Consider the following 15,099-nt stretch of genomic DNA (forward strand, 5'->3'; position numbering starts at 1 on the left):
ACAACAATACAATTGCTTATTTATTTTTACGATATTTATATATTAATTACTCAGTGTTGCCCATTGTAAAATATTTCCTCTTCCTGATTTACATTATGAAATTTATGAAAGGAGGCAACCTTGTTAGTTCTGCCAGGTGGTCTGTACGGAATGTTCGTTTCCTGAGAGTTGTATGCACAGAGCAATGTATTGCTTGCTTGGCAGTTGGAAAAAGCTGTTATTTCCCACAATGCAACGATGTTCACAGACAGCAAACTGTCAGGACCATGGTCATGACATCACATGGTGGGAGGGGTTTCACCACAATATCAGCCATACAGACCTTCCTACTCAAGAAAAGGAATAGATTTCTCATGGGAAAGGAGGTATCGCCTACTGATTGGGATGAAGTTCAATCTTTGGTTAAAGTTCCTCTAAGTTATGAAGAAGCAGAAAACTGCTATCGGCCTCTGCTCATTGCAAAACTGACAGAGATCCTATTTTATAAATACAGACTAACCAGCAAGCTCATAGTGAACCAGAACTCATTGGATTGTGTGAGGGGCTACAATGGTCCAAAAAGCCCCCTTACTAAAATACTAAGGAAAACAAAAGTTTGCTTTCTTAAAACAGAAAAAATTTGTGATAATTCAGGTTGGAGTGACCTTGAGATGTCTCCCACAATGCATCACTGCTGAATATATGCAAATTAACCAGAACCGCTGGAATGCAATGATGTGTCAGCTTGTTATTAGTACAGAGCCATAATAATCAAACATGCTTACTTACACACTCCAACGAGTTCTGGTTCACCATGAGCTTGCTGGTTAGTCCGTACCTCTGGGTGTTTCAAGTCCTACTCCATAGAGCCACATTAATCCATGCCATGCACTGATGAGGATCAAACAAAACGAAACAGTGAGTCTGTATGCATGTTGGATTATTCTGGCTCTGTACAAATTAACAAGCTGACACATCATTGCATTCCAGCACATCTGGAGGTGTGTTTGGCTGCTAAGGGTGACAATGGTTAATTTGCATATATTCAGCAGTGATGCATTGTGGGAGACATCTCAAGCTCACTCCAACCTGAATTATTGCAAATTCTTTCTGTTTTAAGAAAGCAAACTTTTGCTTTATAAATAAGAGCCCTCCACACTTGTCACTCTGCAACGGATCCGTGGTGGTAATCGGGCTGCACTTCTGTGCAGTCCACCATAATCTCAGGGAGGCAGATTCGTTTCCCATATAGCCTATGGTGCGAACACATCTGCCCCGCACAGCGGACCATCGGAGCGGACACTACGTGGTCCACTCCCGCACGTGGTCTGATGCAAGTAGGAACCAAGCCTAATAGAGGTCCATAGTTGATTCAGAAAACCTTTTTTCATTAACCTCCTTGCTGTTCCAATTCTGGCGGCAAGGGGGCAGCGCAGCACTTTTTAAATTTTTTTTTTAAATCATGTAGCGAGCCCAGGGCTCGCTACATGATAGCCGCTGACAAGCGGCATCCCCCTATCCACTCCGATCGCCTTCGGCGATCAGAGTAAGCAGGAAATCCCGTTCAGAACGGGATTTCCTGCTGGGCTTCCCCGGTCGCCATGGTGACCGGGCGGGATGACGTCACCGACGTCATGGACGTCAGAGGGAATCCCGATCTACCCCTCAGCGCTGCCTGGCACTGATTGGCCAGGCTGCACAAGGGGTCTGGAGGGGGGGGGCGACGCGGCGGGAAGCGGCGAATCGGCGGCGATTGGAAACTGCACGCAGCTAGCAAAGTGCTAGCTGCGTGCAGTAAAAATTTTTTTGGGAAAATCGGCCCAGCGGGGCCTGAGAAATCCTCCTACGCAGGTTACTCCGAGCTGAGCTCGGGATAACCGGCAAGGAGGTTAATCTTACCTTGGCCCTTATTCATTTAACTTTTCTTCTCAGTTAACTCAGGAGAGAAATTCCATCTCATCTACAAAATAACCTTTTAGCACCTAGTAACTGAAAAAAAATACTAATTGCTCTAGAGTGTAAGCTCGCATGGGCAGGGACCTCTTCCTATTGTTTATTTTGATGTAATTTACCAAATGAACGCGTACCAATTTTACTGATATCTCAATCCACACATTAACGATGTACGTATTTGTACATACTGTATATCACCAGATGTCATGTTTGTACATTGTCTTGAACGTCTCATTTATATATGTTCCCCAATAATTTGCTTTGTACTATGTACAGCGCTACGGAAGATGTTGGTGCTATATAAATAAAAAATACTACTACTAATATACTAGAAAAGTAGTTAAAAGAGTAACATCAAATAAATATATATATTTATTCAGTATTTTCTTGCTAGGGGTTTAAAAGCTGTTTAAGGCCATCCTGGATGAAAATCTGATACTGTAAAAAGTATTTTTGCAGCTTCCAGGATGCGGTTGACAGGTGAGTGGTTAGGGAGGGGACCGTGTGGGAGATGCCTACACGGGCATCCCTGTAAACGATGCAATTCACGATTGCATCCAACCGAAGCCTCCCACCTGAATGCTAATTTATGTAATTCCTGCAAGATTGGGTACAGCAGGCAAAGGGTGTATGACAGTACACCTGATTGGCTGACTGGCGTCTGCTGGCCGGATAGAGGCAGGACATTGCTCTAGCTGGAAGTTAGCAATTTTGTTTGTTGCAGTTGGCATTCAGTTTAGAGGTGGTGGGGGTGAGTTCCCTGGAGGTGAGAGGTCCAGGGCTTGCCCACACTTCCCTCTGGGTATCACATGGTGGTTTGGGGGCCCCAGCGAGTGAAAGAGACCTGGGGCCCCCCGGCTTTCATGCGGACCAGTGTTTGTGGTACTGTAAAAAGTAATTAGTTTTCCATTTCAATGGATCAGTTTGTTACATTGGACATCAGTTTTTCATCTGGTTTTGTTCTGTCGCCAAAAGCTCTGTACCTGCCACTGTCCATATGGGTTGTCCACAGCCTCTGGCACCGCCATTCAGGTCCTCCCACTAGAAGCGCAAGTATATCGATCCCAGGACCCCAGCATCAGGCTCCCATTGGTTAGTAAAAGACCAATAGGAATCTTCCCTGAGCACCATGGAGGATGTTCATTGGTCCACTACTAAGTGACCATATGAGAATACTTCCCGGGGAAGGATGATTCCCATTGGTCTATTGCAAATCAATAGTAGACTGATGGGGCTCAGATCGGTAAACCAGTGTTTCTTCTGTTCAGAGACCTGAATGGACAGTGGCTAAACCACGTCTCCCATGGATAAAGTGGGATAAAACACTGACATAATATTTAATAAAAATCTGTTTTTCTACTTTTTACTACCCATACAGTCATGCTTTTCTGCATAAGTAATATTGTCTGTCTACAAATTCCCAAAGTACAGTTTATCTGATAGCTGCCACTGCATTTTATTGCATAGCTGCTGCATTTCTATACAATAATCTATCTAGTGATCGCTTATCAGCTCTTTCTGCTTCTAAGTTCAGTACAGCTCAGTTCTGGCAGTTTGCTAATGTTTACTAACTGTATCTAACAAAGGAATGTAAACAAACCATAATGTTATCACCTCTTTGGATGCAGCCAGAAGCTTTCCACCGAAGCAAGGCGCTTTCCACTTAAGAACAAACTGCTATGTTTAACTGAATGCTGTTCTGCTACAATTTTTTTTGTGGTAGTAGATTTTATGCTTCTGCAATGATAGCTGCGCATAAAAAGCTCGAGCCCACCCATGCATGTGCAGTAGCTTTGGAGTCGCGGGCTCAGCCAGCTATTGTGTGTCCATGTACAAGGAAGAGGACCCGCACGGCCTCGATAGGATTAGTGACAATGCATTGACGCTAATCTTTGGGGAGGGGGGGGGGCTGCGCTCAGTGACGGGAACCGATAGGATTAAGTTTGGGGGGGATCGAGAAGTGCTGCGCTTAGCAACAGGGACAGAAAACCACAGAGGGAAGCCTCAATAGGATCCCGAAGCTTCCCTCTCTTTAGGTAAGTATGCGATATTATGTACCCAAGTTTCGGCTCAGGTACATTTTAAGGTGAGATTATTCATGATATACAGTTTTATGAATCGACCCCAGTGATCAGTACAGGTAGTCCCCGATTTACAAATGCCTAACTTACGAATGACCCGCCGATATAAACGACATGGATTCTGTGTTTCTGTGGGAACAAGTCAAAAAAAAAAAATTCAAATTGGATTTGTAGTTTTTGAGAAAAATAGATTAAAAAAAAAAAAATCAAAGAAAAAAAATGTCTTTTAAACTTGTATAAGCAGGTACAGAGGGCAGAGGTGACACAGAGGGGGACACTGGAGGCACAGAGGAGGTACAGGGGACAGAGATGTCACAGTGTTCCGACTTAAGAACAGATTCAGGTTAAGAACGAACCTACAGTCTATCTCATTGGGGACTACCTGTTACAGACATCTATTTATTGAAGTTTAACCACTTCGCCGCCCGGGTACAGTATATCTACGCTCCTTTGGACTTGAGTTCCCCGCCCGGAGCATAGTTGTACGCACCCCCCGCCGCTACCGCCTCTGTCCGCGCTCCCGCACGCACGTGCGCGCGCTCCTGCACTCGTGCACGCCGCCCGCCGCTCGCCTGTAGATCAATGAAATGGAAAAACCATTCCCGTTCGTTGATCTCAGCCCCCCAGCAATGATCGGCTGCTTCCATGAGAAGCAGCGCGATCATTGTGGAAAAAAAAAAAAGTTTCCCAGCCTCCCTGAACATCCTGTAAGCGTACTTCCGACGCTTACAGGACGCATTCCCAAAAATTTACTGTGGCCATCTTGTGGCCAAAAAGTAAAACTACACCCAAAAGCATTTTTCATGTACAAATACATTCTTGTACATTATAAATTTACTCATTAACTCCCACACTCCCCAATTGTTACCATTTTTTTTTTGTAATTAAAAAAAAAATTACAATTAAAAAAAAAGACAAAAACATAAATAGTTACCTTAGGGACTGAACTCTTTAAATATTTATATCAAGAGGGTATAACACTGTTACTTTATAAATGATGGGCTTGTAATTAGGGATAGACGCAAAACTGAAAAAAAAATGCACCTTTATTTGCAAATAAAATATTGGCGCCAAACATTGAGATAGGGACATAATTTAAACAGTGTAAAAACCGGGACAAATGGGCAAATAAGTTACATGGATTTTAATTACAGTAGCATGCATCATTTAAAAACTATAATGGCCGAAAACTGAAAAATAATGATTTTTTTCCCCAAATGTTTTCCTATTTTCCCATTAAAACACATTTAGAATAAAATAATTCTTGGCATAATGTCCCACTTAAAGAAAGCCTAATTGGTGGTGAAAAAAACAAGATATAGTTCATTTCATTGCGATAAGTAATGATAAAGTTATAGACAAATGAATGGAAGGAGCGCTAAAAGGTGAAAATTGCTCGGATGCTGAAGGGGTAAAACCCCTCGGTTGTGAAGTGGTTAAAGAGAACCAGAGATGAAGCACCCTCTTGTATTTTACCTTATAAATCAGTGGGAACATGACAGTAAACACCTAATCTGCCCTTTGTTTCATTGTTCTCTGTGTAATCTGACTGTTATCACGTCTGATAAGAATCCCCGACTGAGAAGTCAGGCTGCTCCGTCTAGCTTTGCTACAGAAAGATTATAGCTAAGTCTGTATTCTGTGGTGTTATTTCAAGCCCAAGCCTGCCCCCTTGTGGCTTTGCTATAATGACTCAGCTATAATCATTCCCAGCAAAACCAGATTTAATTGCTCAGTCTGGGATTCTTGTGACTGCTGTTAACAGACACTTTTAGCAGTGAGGAGGAAACAGAGAGCATGGTAAGTGTTTTCTCTAATGTTCTTACTGATATACATGGTAAAATACACAAGGGTGCTTCGTCTCTGGTTCCCTTTAAGTGTGTCAGTTTTCTACATACAAAACGTCATCAGTCACACGTCACATTAATCTTGAAAAAATAAGTTACAGTATGTGATATGTGCCTGATAATGGCCAGATCTAGTAATATGCTGAGCAGCAGTCCCTGCAACAGAAGTGCTGTAGCATGTGACGCTGGCTCCCTCAGCATAACTGCATGGTGTGAGGAAGTGGATTAATATAATACAGGGTAGGGAGGTCAGGTAGACGGCTAGGGCTTAGCAGCTCGCCACAGACGTGTCGTATGAGGTGGAAGAAATGAGCCTGTAGTCTGGAGGAAATTATACATTGTGTGGCATTGTGTGCGCTTCTCCCTGTCCGCTGATTCATTCCCATGAGACATGACCGGGCGGTGTGGCCAAGCCCAGCAGAGCCGTGATGTCAGGCACATTACAGAATGGGAGGCTCTATGTTTAATTTTCAGCCAGACTATGGTGATCTTGACCTGCCCATAATGCTGAAATAAGTGGCTTTACACTGTTAATAATAACTACTGGTGGATGACAGGGTAAAAAGGTCTGATTATAGTTTTTCTCTCTCCTTTTAATCACATCCTAATACAGACTGCAATTTATCAGGGATCAGATCTGATCCAGCATCAAGTACTATTTGGAATTCCCCCCCATTCTCACCACCCTTCCTGATTAAGTGCCAGTTTACATGGTATTTGAATAACACAGGTAAGGTGGGGGTCTTTCTGTTGCTGATTAGCCTTCGCCTCTTAAAGTGAACCTCCAGATTAAAAATCGACTCAGCAGCACTGAAAAGGCTTGGTGTTTCTTTAACAGTTTCACAGCATCAGAACCTTGTTTTTCTTACCAAAGTCTCATTTTTACCTGCATAGAAGAAAACTGCCCGGGCATTTTTCCCCTGATGCTGTGCAAAGCATAATGGGATTTCTGATGATGTTGTTCTCGTTCTGCTGTTTTGGTGCAAATTTTTTTTGGGGTGAAATTGAATTTGAGATTTGAAGCCTAGCGCGCACAACTGGGAGGGGTGATCAGGACACAGGACAGTTGGAACTGTGTCTTATGCTCCCTGCCACCAGTGGTGCTCACCGCCAGGTCGTGATCACGCTTACGCGTGGATTCACGACCATTTTGACGCATTCCGCCTCCGACACGCTAAGCCGCGAATAGATTTTCAACCACGAAAATCTGCTTCGGCTTCGTGTGAATGCGGACAGAAATCCGCATTCACACTCGTGAAACCCGGCACTGAAGTCGTGGTTAGCGGAAATGCGTCAAACTATGCGGAAGTGACACATTGCAGGCCAATCAGAGGGCCCCAGCCAGGCCCTAGCAACCACTCACAGGAGGGGAGCTATGCCCTCCCCTCCAGAATATAAAGCGGCGGCCATGATGGAAAAGCTCTGTCCTTGCTAGACTGTGGTGCTGAGAGGATTATCTCCAGGCCATTGTTGTTTGAGCAAGTGCATTTATTGTGTTAAAAACAAAGCGTGTTTTTTTTTGCTAACACTGCTCTTATACTGTACACAGTTAGCTAGTCAGTGAGTGATTGCTGTAGTTAGTTGTAGTCAGTGTAGTGGGAGTGTGGGAGTCTAGTGGTTATTTAACTGTGTGTAGTGCAGGCAGGTTCAGTGCTGCAGTGTAGTCAGTGTAGTGGGAGTGGGGATTATCTGTGTGTAGTGCAGGCAGGCAGGTTAGTGCAGCTGCAGTGTTCACTTGTATATTCCAGTGACAGTTATACACTTGTACTATTTGCAGGCAGCCAGTCACACCGCCGGCGCTGCCACTCTCTGCCAGCGCTGTTCATTCATTCTGTCAGTGACCTTGTGCCGTGCCCAGTGCCCACTGCTCGCTCGCTGGCATATAAGCATCTCATTACACACTTGTATATTATTTCAGTGACAGTTATACACTTCACTTGTACTATTTGCAGGCAGCCAGTCACACCGCCGGCACCGCCACTCTCTGCCAGCGCTGTTCATTCATTCTGTCAGTGACCTTGTGCCGTGCCCAGTGCCCACTGCTCGCTCGCTGGCATATAAGCATCTCATTACACAGTGTGACATCCTTGAGTGCCCACTGCATCCTTCAGTGACCTAGTTGTATATCCAGTGCCCACTGCTGTGCCCACTGCATCCTTCAGTGACCTTGTACTGTGCCCACTGCATCCTTCAGTGACCTAGTTGTATATCCAGTGCCCACTGCTGTGCCCACTGCATCCTTCAGTGACCTTGTACTGTGCCCACTGCATCCTTCAGTGACCTAGTTGTATATCCAGTGCCCACTGCATCCTTCAGTGACCTTGTACTGTGCCCACTGCATCCTTCAGTGACCTAGTTGTATATCCAGTGCCCACTGCTGTGCCCACTGCATCCTTCAGTGACCTTGTACTGTGCCCACTGCATCCTTCAGTGACCTAGTTGTATATCCAGTGCCCACTGCTGTGCCCACTGCATCCTTCAGTGACCTTGTACTGTGCCCACTGCATCCTTCAGTGACCTAGTTGTATATCCAGTGCCCACTGCTGTGCCCACTGCATCCTTCAGTGACCTTGTACTGTGCCCACTGCATCCTTCAGTGACCTAGTTGTATATCCAGTGACCACTGCTGTGCCCACTGCATCCTTCAGTGACCTTGTACTGTGCCCACTGCATCCTTCAGTGACCTAGTTGTATATCCAGTGCCCACTGCTGTGCCCACTGCATCCTTCAGTGAACTTGTACTGTGCCCACTGCATCCTTCAGTGACCTAGTTGTATATCCAGTGCCCACTGCTGTGCCCACTGCATAATTTTTTGGCCAGCACTATGACGCTGTGCTGCTACTACTGCCACCAGTATGTTGCCATGGTCCTTCTGTGCTGCTGAATTGACCGCCCGCATTGTCCTCCTCCTCCTGACTCACTCGCTTCCACCAATGTACTCTGTCTGCGTTCACACTGCCCGGGTCACCGGGTGCATTTAATTTTTTGGCCAGCACTATGACGCTGTGCTGCTGCTACTACTACTACCAGTATGTTGCCGTGGTCCTTCTGTGCTGCTGAACTGACCGCCCGCATAGTCCTTCTCCTGACTCAGTCGCTACCACCACTGCACTCTGCATTCACACTACCCGTGTCCACTGACAACTCTGCTGCGATGTCATTGCTAATTGCTGCAAAAAAAAAAAAATTACAAAAACCTCTCTGGGGCCTTTTTGGCGTCAGCCACTCATCCTCCTCCAGCGGTACCTTCGCCGCCAAGTGCCATTGGAACTCGCCTTCACTACTTTGATTGCTTAACGCGTATATCCCTTTTTAAAACCACGTATTACCAATTAATAGCCCCATTTACAGTGGTGATTTGTCTTTAAAAGCCATTAAAAAAAAAATAAAAAAATTGGGAATTTTTTATGTTGAAGTTATGTTGCCCCTTATCACCTCGATAAACCATGCAATTTGGGGGATTGTAGCATGTATGGGGGCTTTGTTATTAACGTTAAAAGAAATTCCGCCTCCGGGCGGGAATCCACGCGTGATTACGCCATTCACGGCAGAAAATCCGCGTGGTTGCGTGGACGCGGACGAAAATCTGCATGCGGCGGGGCCGAATGCGGATTTTTTTTTGCAACCACGCGGATTGCCGAATTCGTGGATGAGGCACATCCGAGCATCCCTGCCTGTCACCTCCTTTCAACCAAAAAGATGGCTGCCCCCATGAAAAAGATGGCCTTCCCCATGAAATCACAAATATTTGCCTGTTCTTTTAAAACAGGGTGTAAGGGTAAGAGATTATATTACCTATCTATTTTAATTAACATAACTAATGTAACTTAATGACAGTATGTTTGTTTAGGCTGAAGTTCCCCTTTAACACTATTATGGAGTGATAACATACTTTAACTTACCTGGGGCTTCTATCAGCCCCCTGCAGCCATCCTGTTCCTGAGCTGGGGCTGATGGATTCTCCAGTCCCCCGCAGCGCGCCAGTTTCGTTTCCGCCAAGTGACCAGTCGGCGGGCCACTGCGCCTGCGTGGTGTAGCTGCGCTCGTCCTTGCTCACACTGCTATTGCCGTACTGGGCATGCACAGTACGAGACTTTCTCATACTGCGCATGTGCACGACAGTGATGTGAGCAAGGACGCATGCGGCCGTGCAGGCATAGTGGTCCACCGACGGAAAAGAGATTGGCTCGCTGTGGCGGACCGGAGGACTGGTTTGTCCCGCCACGGGCACAGGACATCTGCAGGGGGCCGGTAGAAGCCCTGGGTAAGTTCAACTTTTTTTTTAAGTCAATTATTGTTACTGTTAAGCAACACCTTGGAAATAGACCAATAAAATCCAGATTCTTATTGGTTCTGTTTCAAGATGCATACATTTGCATTATATAACAGTAATTTGCTCGGCTCTATTCTTCAGCAATCTTCTCGGTAAGGCCCGGTTCACATTAGCATTTCGAGCCAAAAGGATCCAGTGAGCGGATCCGGTCTCCGCTTCACCGGATCCGGATGGCTCAGTCTGCGGCGCGGTTCACATTAAAAATGGAAGTGAAAACCGATCTGATCAATGATTAATTGGATCCGGTTTCACTCCATTTTGCCAGCAAATACATACCTAACCTTCTACATACCTTCCTCTTCTTCCGCTGTGACTACACAGCGCGTCATGTGACTAGTCACATGACCTGTCATGTAGTCACATGACGCGGTAGAAGACGGAAGCCTCTACTGCCGGCTGCTACAGAAGATTAGGTATGTATTATACCCTCCCTCACCCGCTCGCCCGGCTGCTGCACCCTCCCCTCACCCTCCCGTCGCTCAGGTTCGCGTCGTCGCAAGCCGCCATCCCCCGTGCAACGGTCCGTTTCTTCACTAGTTTGAATAGTGTCCGAATCCATTCCGTTAGGAAGAACAGTCCGGAAAATTAGGGCCTGCAGCAATTTTTAGATCCGGGGACCGGAACGTACCAACAGATGCATGTGAATGGATCCACAGGTTAACATTGGATCCTTTCACATCCGCTCCGTTTGTACAGTATACGTTCCGGTTCCGATCCGCAAAAACGCTAAAGTGAATCGGGCCTTAGGAAGGCTTCAGTCATGGCTGTTCTGCACATGCGCAGCCTTGTTTCACTGCCCAGGTAGTACTGCAAAGGCGCAATACGCCCCCGGCTTTAGGAATGCAATGAGGATGCGCAGTGCAACCCGGCTGGTGCTACTGAAAGCCTCCTAACCGATTGCTGAAGAACGGAGCTGATCGGAAGGACGGCGAGAGAGCCCACTGAGTACACGGGGGTTAGAGGAAGACCCAGGTATGTCATACTCATCTCAGGTACACCTGTACCAGTCCAAACTCTGGTCAGGCACCATACATAGAAGAAACTATGCAGCAATGTACAGGCGGTAAGGGCCTGTTTTCACTGCATGCGCTACAATCAGTACTTTGGAGAGCGTGTGATTAGCAGATCACAGGACACCACCATGATAACTGAGCTTGCGGTGTGCCTTTTCCACGTCCTTTTCCTGACGCAGTTCTTTCAGTGACTGCAATTGGGTTGAAGTGGAACTGAAGTAGGAGGTATGCGGAGGCTGCCATATTTATTTCCTTTTAATCAATACCAGTTGCCTGGCAGCCCTACTGGTCTATTTCTCTGCAGTAGTATCTGAATAACACCAGAAACACGCATGCAGCTAGTCTTGTCAGATCTGACTTTAAAGTCTGAAACACCTGGGGCTTGATTTACAAAACGGTGCTAACTTTAGCACTGGCCCTTAGCACGTCTAAACTCAGTTGAAATGTGAGAAGTAGTGATCGTGCGCAAAGTACCCTGCGCAAAGTTTTGCGCGCGCACTGCACAGAGCGCAGGGCGCTCCGCGCGAAGTGCCCACTAAAGCCTATGGGACTTAGCGCGCGCATAGGACTTTGCGCGTGCAAAACTTTGCGCGCGGTACTTAGCGCATGATCTGATTGAGAAAACTGGTGCTAACCTACTTAGCACCCTGGTTAGCGCGCCTTAAGACTTTAGACGTGCTAAGTAGGTTAGCACCTCTTAGTAAATCAGGCCCCTGATCTGCTGCATGCTTGTTCAGGGGCTATGGCTAAGAGTATTAGAGGCAGAGGAGCAGCAGGGCTGCCAGGCAACTGGTATTGCTTAAAAGGAAATAAACATGGCAGCCTCCATATACCTCTCTCTTCAGTTCCCCTTTAAAAGATACCCGAAGTGACATGCGACATGATAAGATAGACATGTGTATGTACAGTGCCTAGCACAAAAATAACTATGCTGTGTTCCTTTTTTTCTTTCTCTGCCTGAAAGAGTTAAATATTAGGTATGTAAGTGGCTGACTGACTCAGACAGGAAGTGACTACAGTGTGACCCTTAGGCAGGGGTCACACTTATCGGCTTTCGTATGCATTTTCTGCACAGAAAAACTGACTTCAACTGAGAACTCATGTTAATCAATAAGCAAGGTCACACTTTAATGCAGATTTCGCATGCAGAAAAAAACCTGACATCTTGCACAATTTGTCAGTTTTCTCTATAAATTACATTAGCAGCTGTAAGGCAGGGGTCACACTTGTCTTTCAGTTTTCTGCAAAGTGTAGAAAACTGAAAGACAAGTGTGACCCCTGCCTTACTGATAAGAAATTACAACTATAAAACATTTTCCTAGCAGAAAATAGCTCCTGAGAGGAAGAAAGAGATAAAAAGGGGAATTTCTTATCAGTGAGGGTCACACTGTAGTTACTTCCTGTCTGAGTCAGGACTGAGTCAGCCACTTAAATCAATATCAGAATCAGAATCAGAATCATGTTTATTTCGCCAAGTACAACAGAGTTGTACCCGGAATTGGTTTTGGCACAAGCAGGGTCGGTGATGGTACAGTCACATAAACGTTCATACAGTGGATACAGTAGATAGGCAGTGGTTACAGAGTATATACAGTGCATATAGGTACATGCAGATACATACAGTAGATGCATACATACATACATACAGTGGTTACATTGCATATATAGACATAGAATAAAGGCATAGACAGGAAGATACATATAAGATAGACCCAGGGGAAGGACCAGGGGGGTAATCCGCTGCCATCTAGGCACTCAAGCGCTTTTGCAGCGATATTTTGAATCAGATGCCCCACGGTCTGACCCAGGGAAGAGAGGAGGAAAGATAGGAGAGAGAGGTGAAGATAAGTGAAGTAAGTCCCCTTTGGATTCCAATGTAATCTGGCTGTTTAGTGTCCTGGTCCTGTCTTTACCCCCTTGGCTGCATGTAGCGGGTCCTGAATCATGTGCGTGGGTCTAGCCATGGGTGAGCAGGGTAAGCTGCACGGATTTCCGTTACTGTTTTTTTTTACCTGATATTTAACTCTTTGAGGTAGAGAAAGAAAAAAGGAACACATCAGTCATTTGTGTACTAGCAAAGTGCTAGCTGCGTGCAGCAAAAAAAAAATTAAGCAATTCGGCCCAGCAGGGCCTGAGAAAACCTCCTGCGCGGCTTTACCGCCAGGGAGGTTAAAGTCATAGGAAGTGAAAAAACATTGCATGCCAAACGCGGTGCTCTGCCATTTTCTTGCGATTTCCGTTACTGTTTTTTTTTTTTGGGGGGGAGTGAAACAAATCAGATAAGCACAAACGCAACTGCGCCTTCAAAAGTAAAAATTGTAATGAGCAGCGCTTAAAGCCACATATTAAAATTTAGAAAAATCACATTAGAAAGAATGTTTGCAATTGAGACTGCAATTATTTTGAAAAGGGTCCTAAGGAGGCAGCACTTTCTGCCACAAGCTGCCCTCTGTGTGAATCCGTTCTAAAGTCTATGGACAGTTTACCGAACGTTCTCTGTTGTGGCTTCACAGAACAGAAAGTATACAGTGCAAGTCTGAGATAATAAACAGATATGTAGCTTAACCACTTCAGGAACTCCGGCTTACACCCCCCCTAGTGACCAGGCCATTTTTTACAATAGAGGGCTGTGCAGCTTTGTTAGGGTGCTGCACAGCCCTACAACTCAGCACACAAACCATTTTTGCCTCGTTTTAGTGTCCTTAAAGAGAGTCTGAAGCGAGAATAGATCTCGCTTCAGACCTCATATATAGCAGGGGCACGTGTGCCCCTGCTAAAACGCCGCTATAGCGCGGCTTAACGTGGGTCCCTGTCCCCCCAAACCCCCTCCGTGCAGCGGGGGAGCGCTTCCTGGTTGGGGCAGGGCTAACCGCCGCAGCCCTGCCCCATGCGCGTCTGTCAGACGCGTATCTCCGCCTCTCCCCCGCCCCTCTCAGTCTTCCTTCACTGAGAGGGGCGGGGGAGAGGCGGCGATGCGCGTCTGATAGACGCGCTGGGAGGCAGGGCTGCAGCCGTTAGCCCTGCCTCCAGGAAGAGGGACAGCCATCGACCATTTTCCGACCATCTTTTGCGGGGGGTAGGTTGGGGGTGAAGGGACTCCCGTTAAGCCGCGGGATAGCGGCGTTTTAGCAGGGGCACACGTGCCCCTGCTATATATAAGACCTGAAGCGAGATTTAGTCTCGCTTCAGTGTCTCCTTAATAGGACCCTCTGCCGGAGGTCGCTGATCACTGCTGCGTTTTTTTTTTTTTTTTAATTGAAAGGGAGGCTTTTTCCTCCCTCCTTCCTCCCTCTCTCCCCCCTGTGCTGTCCTAAATTGCCATAGGACGGCGATTGGGACTGCTCCCCGCCTCTAATAGGCATGAGCCTATGAGAGGCTACACAGATCGACAGTTAAAACAGAGAAACCGAGAGCCCAATATAGTGTAGTATGTATTGGATCAGGGAGAATTAGTGTGGAGTAAGTATTATACTTACAAACATGGGTTACCGTTTAGGCAACCACTATATAGGCAGGTGGGGAGATTAGACCTGTCCCCACTCAGGAATAAGATGTCGCTCTCTGAAGAAGGAAAGGAGGGTTTGTCACCCTTCCAACCACCAAGGGTTGATATCTTGACAAGTAGATGTACAGAGGCGCCAAAAGGATAAATATGCTAAAATGTTTAAAATATTCGGGTGGCGGCGGTGGACCGGCCACTCAGAAATAGACTCGATGCTGTCGCTTAAGATAAAGACAATTTATTCACATACTCCATGAACAGAACCGCAACGCGTTTCACGGGTATATTCCCGCTTCCTCAGGCAATAAACAGATAGGAGTACACAGTACAGTCTCAAGGTCACGAATAGCGCCTCTGTACACATATCTGTTTATTGCCTGAGAAAGCGGG

The sequence above is a fragment of the Hyperolius riggenbachi genome, chromosome 12 (assembly GCF_040937935.1).
Source record: "Hyperolius riggenbachi isolate aHypRig1 chromosome 12, aHypRig1.pri, whole genome shotgun sequence".
NCBI classification, from domain to species: domain Eukaryota; kingdom Metazoa; phylum Chordata; class Amphibia; order Anura; family Hyperoliidae; genus Hyperolius; species Hyperolius riggenbachi.